The 11,669-nt window shown below is 41.1% G+C and overlaps 1 pseudogene; it reads right to left on the reverse strand.

The window, feature by feature from the left end:
- Positions 1–10,437: 10,437 nt before the first annotated feature.
- LOC118608248 lies at positions 10,438–10,556 on the reverse strand (annotated as a pseudogene).
- Between the last annotated feature and the right edge of the window lie 1,113 nt (positions 10,557–11,669).

Below are 11,669 nucleotides of genomic sequence, written 5' to 3' on the forward strand. Positions count from 1 at the left end.
CCTGGCTCAAAGTGAAAATCTATGGAGTTTCTTCATCCTGAAGAAAACCTCCCTGGCTTAATTATGACAATCTTTCTTCCTAAAGAGCCAGATCAACTTTTACCTCTAAGAGACTGTACTATAGTATTGGAGAAAATGGGAGAGCAGTAAATCCTTACCCCTGAGTTTGACCTGCACTTTAGATCCCTTCCTCTGCCCAGCTTTAGATGGAGCTAGTAACAAATGAGGCAATGGACTACTTTTCAATGAGTGACCTTTGAGAAGAATAGGGAAATGAAAACAAAGGAACAGAATCCTGGATTTCAGCAGGCATTATGGGCTAATAAGAATGTGCCACTTTTATTCATTTTGACAGAATTATCTTAATTGTTTCTAGAGCTCTGTCACTAGCATTGTTCATTTTAAGCAGGCACATCAATTAAAGGTACCTTTAATATTGTAATTAAAAAGAAAGTATTTGAAACTATAGCCTGATTAAATGATTTATCATAAAGCCATTCGTTCTTTAATTTTATTAATGCCAGAAGAAAAATGATTTCCCCCGACACAAATACAATGAGTTTTATGTGACCTCATAGGCACATACAAGTACCCAAATTTCTTGTGCCTCAGTGGAAGACACCTTAATTTGAATTAATAGGAAAAAAGAAAAGAATTTCATTTGTAAATCAAATCAAGCCCTGTCACTAATCCTAACCCCCATTAACGGGTGGATTGTTCTAATTCAAAGTCCTTTTAAATATGCTGGGTGACTCATCTCTCCTCTGAGTTATGAATTTGCCTCTTGAGAGCCCCCTCTTTCTACAATACACAGTTTTTAGGTGCAGGAGTGGAATATCATAAATAAGAACCTCTTTTTTTGTCAGATTTACTGGGGCAGAAATGCATCAGGAACACGTTTTGCATGATTTTAAGCCATAGAAGAAACATGATACAGCACAGAATCGATCACATTTTAAGTATCTTAAGCACTTAATTTAGATTTAATGAGACAGTTATTGTAAAGGATTACATTTCATCTGGCTATTACATGAAAGTATCTGGAAATTTGAGAGATGTAAAGTGTCTCAGTCTGATCTACCATCCAGCAAATGCAAGGACCATTCCAAAAGTGTTCACTTTTTATTTGTCGTACTGATTTCCTAGCGCGAATTGAATGCTGAACTCCAAGATTCTTTTTAATCCTTTATATGCTCTCTTCCTTTCCACTCCTCTCTAATCCTGGTCTCCACCACTTGTGAATTAATAGTTTTCCCTTAGATCAAATAGTTAAAAATATTCATTAAGTTAATTACTATTTTAAAAAAAAACCTCGACGGTGATGTTTTACTTGCTTCAGAGAGAGTCGTTTCAAGTCCCGTCGAATACAGTAGAAACAAGAATTCGTAAGTTTTAGTTGCTGTGCTAACAATTGAATGTGGAGACTTACAGTGAAAAGTCTACTATGGAAACTTACCATGAAAAATCCTACCGGAAGGCAGAAGTACTGGATTTGCTGGGTTGGTAAGTGAGCTGAACCCAGAGACAGGCACCTTCCTGGCAGAACCATGCCCAGTGGTCTGCATCGTCTAGCCCTCATCCACCTGTTGGGGTTCTTCCTTTCTCACCCTGCCCCAGTTCTGCCCCTCACAGAAAAGAAAGAAATGCGACCAATTTTTGAGCACATACTGTATGCCAGGATTTTTGTATCCCTTTCATCTCATTTATTCCCCAGAGTTAACTCTGGAACATAAGACTAATCTCCATTTTTTGAATGTAGAATCTTAGTGAAGTGACTCACCCAAAGTCTCAGAGTAGAAAGAAAAATAAGGCTTTGAATTTGGACCTGTCTGGCTCTGCAACAGGTGTTTTTAAGCCACCGAGTTTTCTTGCCTCCTCTGGGAGCCTGGGTCCCTACCCATCCTAACCCTGACGTCTAGGTGCTTCACTGTAATTTGTCAGTATGCCCTACTCTTCCAGCATTCCTGTCCTCATTTCTCTCTGGTTGTCTCTGCTTCTCCTAGGATTGGGATCTCTATGTTTGTTGTCCTGTTCTGGTAATGTGTCAATATTCCCTATTGATCTGTTTTGCTACGGGACCATAGATGACACAACCTGGAAATAAATAATCTTTTGCCGAATGAGCTTTTGCCACTGATACCTAGCTCGTCAGCACAGCAGCCATCTAACAGAAAGGTTTTCATTTTTCATTTTCCCATGTACCCATGGCTGGAGGCAGATGTGAATCAGCCAGCCCCTGGCCTGGCACCGTGCTGTGGGAGAGGCCAGGGAGAGGTGGTCTTACCCATTTGTTATAGAGAAGAGGTCTCCCTAGGAGGCTGGAGTGAAAAACATATGAAAGAGAAGGCATGATAACTGGGAGAGACTTGTAACCAGTGACTCTTGCAGAGCTGGAACTTGGCAGATGAGCTAGAAGAAAGGGTTCTTTCTGTCTGTGGTCTCATACACAGGGTAATCATATTGGAGAGTGCAGCGGAAAGAAGGAGGATTTTCCAGTTCTGTTCACCAGCTAATGAATTAATACCGACAAATTTTTTTATGTTAATTAAATGTCTAAGTACATCTCAATTCTAGGAATGCTTGCATGACTCATAACAAGGAAGAAATGCTCACTGGCTTATGTAAAAGATGGTTCCTGAATATAATACCTTTTACAGAAAGCACGATACTTCTCACATCCATATTCTGCACCTTTTGTGGCGGCAGGTGTATCGCATCATGTACTTAATGGTAAATGCATATAAAAGTAAGATGAATATGGGAGACATTCCTGAATGACAACCCAGGTGATCAGGTTGCTAGTGGGCCCTGCATTTCTCTGGTGTCTCTCCAACAGAAATGACCGAAATGTGATTCAAATAGCCATCACCAGCTGTAGTGTGGCAGCTTGGGAAAGAATAGTCATTGGAATCAGGAAGATTGAAGCCAATCTTCTGTTAGCCAAGTGACCTGGAAAAGTGTCTTATCTTTTCAGAATCTCGGCAGTTTTTCCCCCCATGTAAAAAGTACAGTAGTAAATAACATCTGTTTCAAGGATTGTTGTGATGCTTTAAAAAAGCTTGGGTCAACTTGAAACTAATTTAAATTAAAAAAAAAAAAACTTGGGTCAAGGAAGGGCTTTCATGATGAGGCATTCCCAGAGGCCTGAACAGGCCTATCTGAATTTGATTTGTAAAAAGGACTGAGGGCGTGGGCACCTACTGTGAGGAAGGAAGGGAGGGAGAAAGAATGAGACACACCCCAATTTGGCTGAGAGTTGTGGGCCTGTGTAAGAAGGAAGACAAGGCCTGGAGAGAAGGATTATGAAGGCAGTGCACCCGTGGCCTGCCACTTGCTTTGTCCCTGGACCAACCCCATGAACTCAGGTATAAGCCCCAGACAGAGAGACTACCTTCAATAAGTGCATAAAAACTAAAAGAATAATCTTTGGCTTTCCAATTTATAAATATTTTAGCATCAATTAAGATATTTGGCTCTAAATAGAAAAACTCCCTCACAAGTGCTGGGTTCTTGATGGTGCTCAGATTTGAGCATATGTCAGCATTACCTGAGGACTTGTTAAGACCCAGAGTGCTGGCCTCCCATGCTAGGTGTTTCAAAATCAGTATCTGGGTTGGTGCCTGAGAATTTGCATTTCTAATAAGGTGAAAATAGTACTTATTGTTTGAGAAACGCTGGCCTAAACAGTAAAATGAATGGCTTTCTACAGGAAAGCTCGAGGAAAGGAAGCTGCCTTCTCATCTGAGAATTCAATGATGTCCTCAAGGGCACAAGATTCTTTACATCTTTCCCTCCGCTATTGTCAGTGGAGTGGCTTTGCATTATGTTAGCTCCCCTCACTGTGAGAAGGTAGCTGCCACAATATAGGCACATATCCCGGTAGAATTCAGTGGAGGAAAAGGGACTGGATCTCTTTCAGTATTTCCCTTGGAGAAGAACCTTCCTCAGAAATTCCTCATCAGACTTCTGCTCATTGGCAGAATTATTTCGTATCATCAGTCCAAATCCAATTCCTAGCAAGAAGAATGGTGATGGCTTAGAACAATCAGGATTTTCTTTGGGGGATGGAGAGAGGGTCTCCGCTTTCTGAATCACATAAGGGAGGACTGGCGACGAATATCGTTGAGTAAGCAATTGACAGTAGTGTCTGCTATAGATATGTTAGCAGTTTGGGGACCGAGAGGAAGTCACTGGGGTCCATGACTTCAAACACTGACAGCATTCCATTAGTCTTGGTACCTTCATTTTACAGCAGTACCTTTAGCAGTTCCCCTGGGGAGCTCCAGCAGCTCAGTCCCTACTTTGGACACTGATAGTCACAGGAGACATCACTACAGGGGGCCAGACCCACTTGAACAACAGTGTTCATTGTGGTCCCATGTCCTGGCTGTCTGTATTTGATTCTGATGATCTGCCAGGTTGAAGGACTACTAGTTTAGAGGTCATAAAATCCTGCTGCTCAGAACCCTGGAGCTTCAAATTGAGCAGCCACTTTTATGTGTTAATATTATAGGGCTTCCTCATAGAATTTCCTTTGAAGAAAGAGTTACATGGCATAAAAAAAATGAAAACACAAGTTAGTTGCGATATCCCATCTAACCCTTGATCAATGGCTGTGTCCAGTTTGCGAAGGAAGAGGAAAAGGCAGAGAGAGAGATGTGTTTATGTATTCAGTAAAGAGGGGGAAAGTTCATGTCACCTGGACTGGGAAAGGTAAATAGCATTTATTGAGTACCCACGACAGTAGCAGCCTGTTATGTTACTTATAGTCATTGGTAGGTTTTAGTAATAATAATAGTAGTAGTAGTAGTAGTAATAGTGGTAATAATAGCTAATACTTTATGAGCACTAACTGCCAAGCCCTGCCCAAAACTTTTATAAAGTAGCATCTCATGTCATTTTTTAATCAAGTCTATGAAGCAGGTGCTACTGTTAGTCTATAGACACAAAAGTAGCTGTGAGTAAGTGTAAGAGCTGGGACTAAGATCCAGGGATCTGCTTCTATAGTTCATGCTCATAACCATTCTATTCTACTGCTGCTTCTAAGGGAGGTTTTGCTATTTCTGATGTATAGGTATGAAAGCGAAGATTCAGAGGTTAAGCAATTTTGCTAGTCACATAATGTGTAAGGAGCAGGACAGGATTGGAATTGAAGTTTGTCTGACTTCAGAATACTTCTCTTCTTCCATTCACTCATTCTTTCATTCACTCACTCATTCAAAGAGTATTTATTTGGTACCTATAATGTGTTAGACCCTATCTCAGGAACACTATATCTTTTTAATTTTAGAGGAAGGTCTTAAGTCACTACTCTAGAATTGTCATTGATTGATGGGTGTAGTATGGGACAACTTCCTTTTTGAGTGCATGTGCCTTTGACAGGAAATTTTATTATGCAATGGGAATAAAATGATTCCAGAACTGTATTCACAGGTGCTGAGGGAGAACTTGTCATGTGCCACAAAATGTTTTGACCCATTTAATATTTTCTAATGGAAGAATGATTTTTTCTTAAAATAAAATCATAATTCTGTTTTGTGCCTGCTTATTTATATCACCATTTTGGAGGCTACTGCTCCTATATGGATAACATGAAAGTTTCTTCTTGGCTCCATGTGTGAAATAAATAATTTAGGAAAAGTAACCTTCCGAAAGTCTAAACATTTAGATAGACTGTCTTTGATCTCCGTGTGCATGTGTAGTCTTACCAAACATTCTTTGGAAAATTTCAGCAATTACTGCTGGCTCTTTTTTTGTCCCTATTGCCCCTTGTGCAATCAACACTGGGAAAACAGAAGAACGCTGTTTTTGCTTCCTTCAGAATCACAAGGTAAGTTCAATCTTTTCTAAAGACCTCAGAATTTAGATGGCAATCTCCAGACCTCTCTTTCTTCTTGCATTCCTAAAGTTTAGATTCCCTTAGTCATTGCCATATTTCCTTTATTATTTTGTTGTTGTTATCATTGTCGGAGAGGGAGATTCGGTAAGCCATAATTTGGAGATATGTCTGTGGAGAGCTGTAAGGGACACACACACATTGTCCCAGTTTAGTGAAACTGGGATTGTTGACACTTTGGCAACAGCAGTTTGGGGAAGAAATGTTAGAATGCTAACTGGGATTGAAGGAAAACATTTTATAACCTCTATGGCCATTCTTAACTTACATTTAACTAGCGAAGAGATTTATTTGTCAGAGAGTAGGGATTGGGGGATTTGTCTAAATGGATATCCAGCAAGATAATGGAGTACAGAAGCAAAACAAGTTAGCTTTGTCCCGATCTATGATGTGTATATTCTGTGTATACGCCCAATAACAGAACTTGGTGTGGGGAACTGACCCTAAGGTGCCTCCTGAATGACTCTTGCCCCCTGCTCTTTGCGACTATATGTATAACTGTGTCCCTTGAGTGTGACCAACACCTGTTACTAGCTTCTTGGCAACAGAAGACGGCAAGGTGAAAGGATTTCACACATATGATTAAGGTCCCTAATCAGTTGATTTTGAATTAATCGAAAGGGAGATTATGTCGGGTTGGCCTGAATTAATCAGGCAAAAGTCCTTATAAGAGGGACTGGGCCTTTCCTGAGATCAGAGAAACTCTCTCACCAGTACTGGCTTTGAAGAAACAAGGTGCCATGTTGTGAGGGCCCATGGAGAAAAGCAAAGCGAGTATTACCTGACCAACAGATAACTTTAATCCTGTAATAACGAGGAGATGAATTTTGCCAACAACCTGAGGGAGCTTAGAGGGCCACCTTTTCTTGGTCGAGCCTCTGATGAAAACACAGCTCTGGCTGTCACCTGGATTGTAGTCAGGTGAGACCTGAAGCAGAGGACCCAGCTAAGCTTTGCCTGTAGGTCTTCTGATCTATAAAAATTAAAAGATAATAAAAGTGTTGTTTTAAGCTGCTACATTGTGGTTGTTTGTTAGGCAGTAATAGAAAATGAGTATGCTTGGCTTCTAGAGAATTGATCTAGATGTTTCCTAGGTATTTCTTCTAGGAAGATGGTTTGCTCTCATAGGAAGAAGACAAATTAGGGTTGGATCACTATGTATCGGAGACTTAGGGATATGATACTTAACTTTATTCAAAATTAACTGCAAATAGAAGTCATCCGTGTAGTTTCAGTCCTGGCTAAAAGGACTACTCTTTCTATCACCCTATATAATGGCCAGTTTGCATTCAACTGGTTGAACTAATTGAACTAGTTAACCATTGAAACGAAACCTTTTTTTCTATATTGTCTCCCTAGCTAACCCAGGTACCTCAGAAGTTCTCAATCATTTCTGGATTTAAAGAAACTATTCTTTCTCCTTTTCGCTCTACCCCCATTCACACTAAGCTCATCCAGGCTCTCGCTCCTCCTCCAGGGTGTACTGATTTCCTTTTCTCATTTCTCCCTCTGAGCTCTTTCTCCTCTTATTCACATTGTGGCTTTGGCTGCAAGCTGCTTCATCAGCCCTGCTTTCTTCAGCAGCATCCCTAGAGTCTCTAGCCACACTGAACTGCTTATTCTTCCTCACACGTACTCTGCCTTCTCATCGTTCCATGTACAGGTGATTCCTTCTCCCCCACATGCTCTCACTACCCATCCCTCTCCTCTACTCAGCAAATGTGTGCCGATTCTTTGGGACACAACTCAAATATTCTCTCTTCTCTCTGGCTTTTTATCTTTTCTTTCTTCCTCTCCCTTTCTCCTTTTCCCCTATAGGAAAGGTTAATCACTGCCTACTCTCAGCACCCACACCTGTTAGTTTTCATTCCATTATAAATGGTTACTGTGCTAGTATTATAATTTTTTTCTATTTCTATGTCATAATCACTGAGCTCCCCAACAACTGTGAATCAATCTAGGTGTAAATCTTGTTCTTCTCTGTATTCCATGTTAACTCAGCAAAGCCATGAAGACAAAAAGTAGAATTCTCAATATGTCTGTGTGGCCGATTGAAGGAAAGAATAACAGTGATTAGTTCCAAGGTGCAGGGGGATATGACTGAATCCTAATAGCTTGTACTATGGACCCTGCCCTTTGAAATCCTGCATAGCTAAGGAATCACCAAAAATAAGAATGATGAACTTTACCAGAAGCTTCCAGAAAGTGTCATCATGTTTTATACCTTGTCTTCCACCACTGATTTTAGCAATAGAAGATATGAAATGAGAGAAATTATGACCATGAGGAGAGGTCAGTGCTTTTGATCATGACAGATTCATGGCAGCCCTGTCTTAAATCTCAAACTCATTCCATCTTCCTGAGACCTAAGATTCCACGATAACATGGCTTCTTCTTTCTATTTATTTTACGGTTTCTCTGATGAAGTCCTGGGTAATTTTTATATACAGAAATCACCACAAATTCAGTTCTTCTATTGAGAGATCCAATACTTTTATTATTATTATTCGAGGTAAAATACCATCTGAAACTGTGAGAAGCATAAAGGACCTTACAACTCATTATCTAGTACCAGACATTTTCCAAGCACCATGCTAGGCCTGGGAGATGTAGAAATAAATATGATATGGTCCATGACTTTGGGGAATCTACAGGGTGATGGGCAGAGAATGAAAAATAAATACAAATCGACAATGTGGAGTGGTAAATGCTATGGTGGAGTGAAGCCTATGAGTGAGCTGTAGCTCAGATGAAGAAACCTTTGCCCACACTGGGCTGAGAATGGGAGGTCACGACATGTCAGGCAATTGTGCATGGCGGTATGAACATGTCAGACAATTGAGACCAAGAGAGGGAAAGTGATTTGTCCAAGGTCTCAAGGTAGTGGCAGCACCAACTCCCTTGGCACCCATTCTAGAGTTCTTATTGATGTTCTGCATTATTGCAGGAAGCCGCATACTGTGATTTCATAGCTCCTATGGGGAAGACTGCAGGCTGTGACTAGGGAATTATTATAGGGAATTATATTCAAATAAGTTAATCATAGCCGTGAAGTTCCCGGCACTTGGATGCCTTAGGAATGGATACTTGTAATTCAAGCAATACATCAAGGAGCTGACAGCTTTAAGGCTCGACCAAGTGCTGGCACAGGCAGCTAAGAAACAAAGCTTCAACCTTGAGCCTAAGTGCATGAAATCCCAGTTTTCAGGAAACTCGGCAATGCGAAAGTGGAGTCCCAAATGAAATCACAAAGAATAATGAGTGAGACTATGCAGAGTGCAGTTCCACTAGCCCTGACTGTCCCCAGTGTAGACTGACAGTCTACACTGTCAGTTCCCAGACCACTGAACGCAGCATGGGCAGGGAGTGGGGCCCCATGCAAACCACAGCCTTTGGAGTGTTCAGGCCTGGATTGAAATTTTGGCTCTTTCCAGCAGTGTTGTCTTCGGCTAATTATTTAATTTCTCTATGCTTCAATTTCTGCAGTTACCAAATGGGAACATAATAGTACCTGTCTAACAAAATTGTGAGGATTTAATGAGATTAGTGTACAGTAGGCACTCAGGTTGTAGCTTGTTTTTTTTACTAGCACTTTTCCTATTATTGAGCCCTAACTCTGAGACTTGTGACCTTGGATAGGTATGTTATCCTCATTCTCTTAGGCTCAGTGACCTCATTTGTACAATGAGTAGGGTGAACTAGATAATTCCTAAGGAGCCTTCTCATTTTCAGCATTCTAAGGTTCTGGCATTTAGCTAAACCTACCCCTTCATGATCTGTGGTTTTGCTTTCAGCCCTACACCCTCTGATGCAGACTTAAAGCATGTTACTCTGTAGGGAAGGAAAGAGAAATTCTGCCTTTCTTAATGCATGGGAGGTAGGGCCAAGATCCGAATGCAGATCTTCTCGTTTCATTTCTATTGGGGTTCACACTGCGGAAATTATGAAGGTCACAGTCTGCTGACTTCACTCACTGGGAACAAAGCTGAGTGGCTGGAAGGAAAAAGGAAAAGCCTCTACATCCGAATAGCTTTAAGGACAGTGACTGTCCCAGGGTGTCCTACTTCCCCATAAGCCTTCACAGGGCTGCTGATCATAGTTGTATGAGTCATGAGAGCTGAGGTTGGCTGACTTTTCATTTCATATTAAGCCCTTTGCTAAGGACTGTATATGTGTTATTTCACCAACTCCTTACAACAACCCTATGGAGTATCGTTAGCCCTATTTCACAGATGAATAACATTTGGCACAGAGAAGTTAAGCGACTCATCTAAGGTAGCACAACATAGGAGCAACAGAACCCAGATTTGAACCGAGGTCTGCAGGACAGCAAAACCCAGGCACCTCATCACTATACTAAGATACATACTGTGGCTAGTAGTCACAGAGTGACGGGACCTGCAAAAACAGCATAGTCTAACATGGATAGGGACACTGAATCATTAGGAAAAGTTCCATTGACTTCAGAGTTTTCATTGCCAAGGTAAGGTCATTTCTACTATATCCTAGAAAAATTCTCTTTTATTTATTTATTTTTTTAATGCCTAAAGCACCCGATATTCCTAGGTAGTCTCCAATCCAAGTACTAACCAGGCCTGACCCTGCTTAGCTTCCGAGATCAGATGAGATCGGGCATGTTCAGGGTGGTATGGCCGTAAAACAGAAATAATTCCCTTTTAAAATGATCAAATGCAATTTAAAAAAAAGTTTGGAAACAAGAAGAATAAAAAGAATGTTTAGTACCCTAAAAACATGGGACCCGAGTTCTAATCCTGACTATTAAAAAACTATTTTAGTTGTGTTGAGCGGGTCCCTTCCTCCCTCTGGGCCTTTGTTTCCCCACCTAGTCCAAGAGGAAAATAGATCTGCTTAGTTCTTCTCTTGCTCCATTTTGCATATGAATCATCTAAGTATCTAGTTGAAATGCAGATTCTGATCCAGCAGGTCTGTTGTGAGGTCTGAGATTTAGCATTTCTATCAACTTCTCAGATAATGACAACACTGCTGGTCTGAGAACTAGGCTTTCAGTAATGACTAAATTGCTTCGGATTTGACTCTAAAACCAAGGTGTTATAGTAAATTCCCAATTGCTTGGGAAACAAAGGTTGTTAGTTTCCTTTCTATGGGGCAGTGATATTTCTCCAGCTGTAGCTTGTATGGCTGTTCGTCGCACATAACTTTTTTTTTTTGGCCTCAAACACATTTGAAGTCCCCCCATTGTGGAGCTTGCAGGCCTTGGCAACTCCCACATGAGTCTCTCCTAGGGGGTGGGAAGTGGGTAACTGACCTGGAATGCCAACAGCTGTGCATGGTGGTATGAACTGTGCCCTCTCCTTTGCCCGCTGGCTCAAAACCCATCTTTTCCCATGGCACCATAAGGCACTGCTAGATGTGCTGCATCGGCTGCGGCTCACCTCCTGCTGACAGGGAGGGATTTTAGAAGTCAGTTCCTGCTTTCCCTGAGGAAATCAAGCGTGTCATTTCTGCCACTTGTTCAGCTGGCAGAGCCAGAGAGCCCTGCTCAGGCCCCATTTCTCCAGCATACTTACAGTGCAGTGGGCCGTGCGGCCCCGTTCTCATCCTTCTGAGAATGAGATTTCTCTCTCCCAAATAAAGAATTTTTTTTTTTGCTAGGTAAAATGTCTGCTAGGAAAATAGGATTCATGTCAACGTAAACCTAAATTTTTCTGGAAACCCAAGGCACTTCAAAGATTAGAAATATTTTAATGCAGTCAGCTTCAAATTCCTGCAATGACATGAACGAATATTTAAT

Source organism: Rousettus aegyptiacus, unplaced genomic scaffold, assembly GCF_014176215.1.
Source record: "Rousettus aegyptiacus isolate mRouAeg1 unplaced genomic scaffold, mRouAeg1.p scaffold_m13_p_9, whole genome shotgun sequence".
Taxonomy (NCBI): Eukaryota; Metazoa; Chordata; class Mammalia; order Chiroptera; family Pteropodidae; genus Rousettus; species Rousettus aegyptiacus.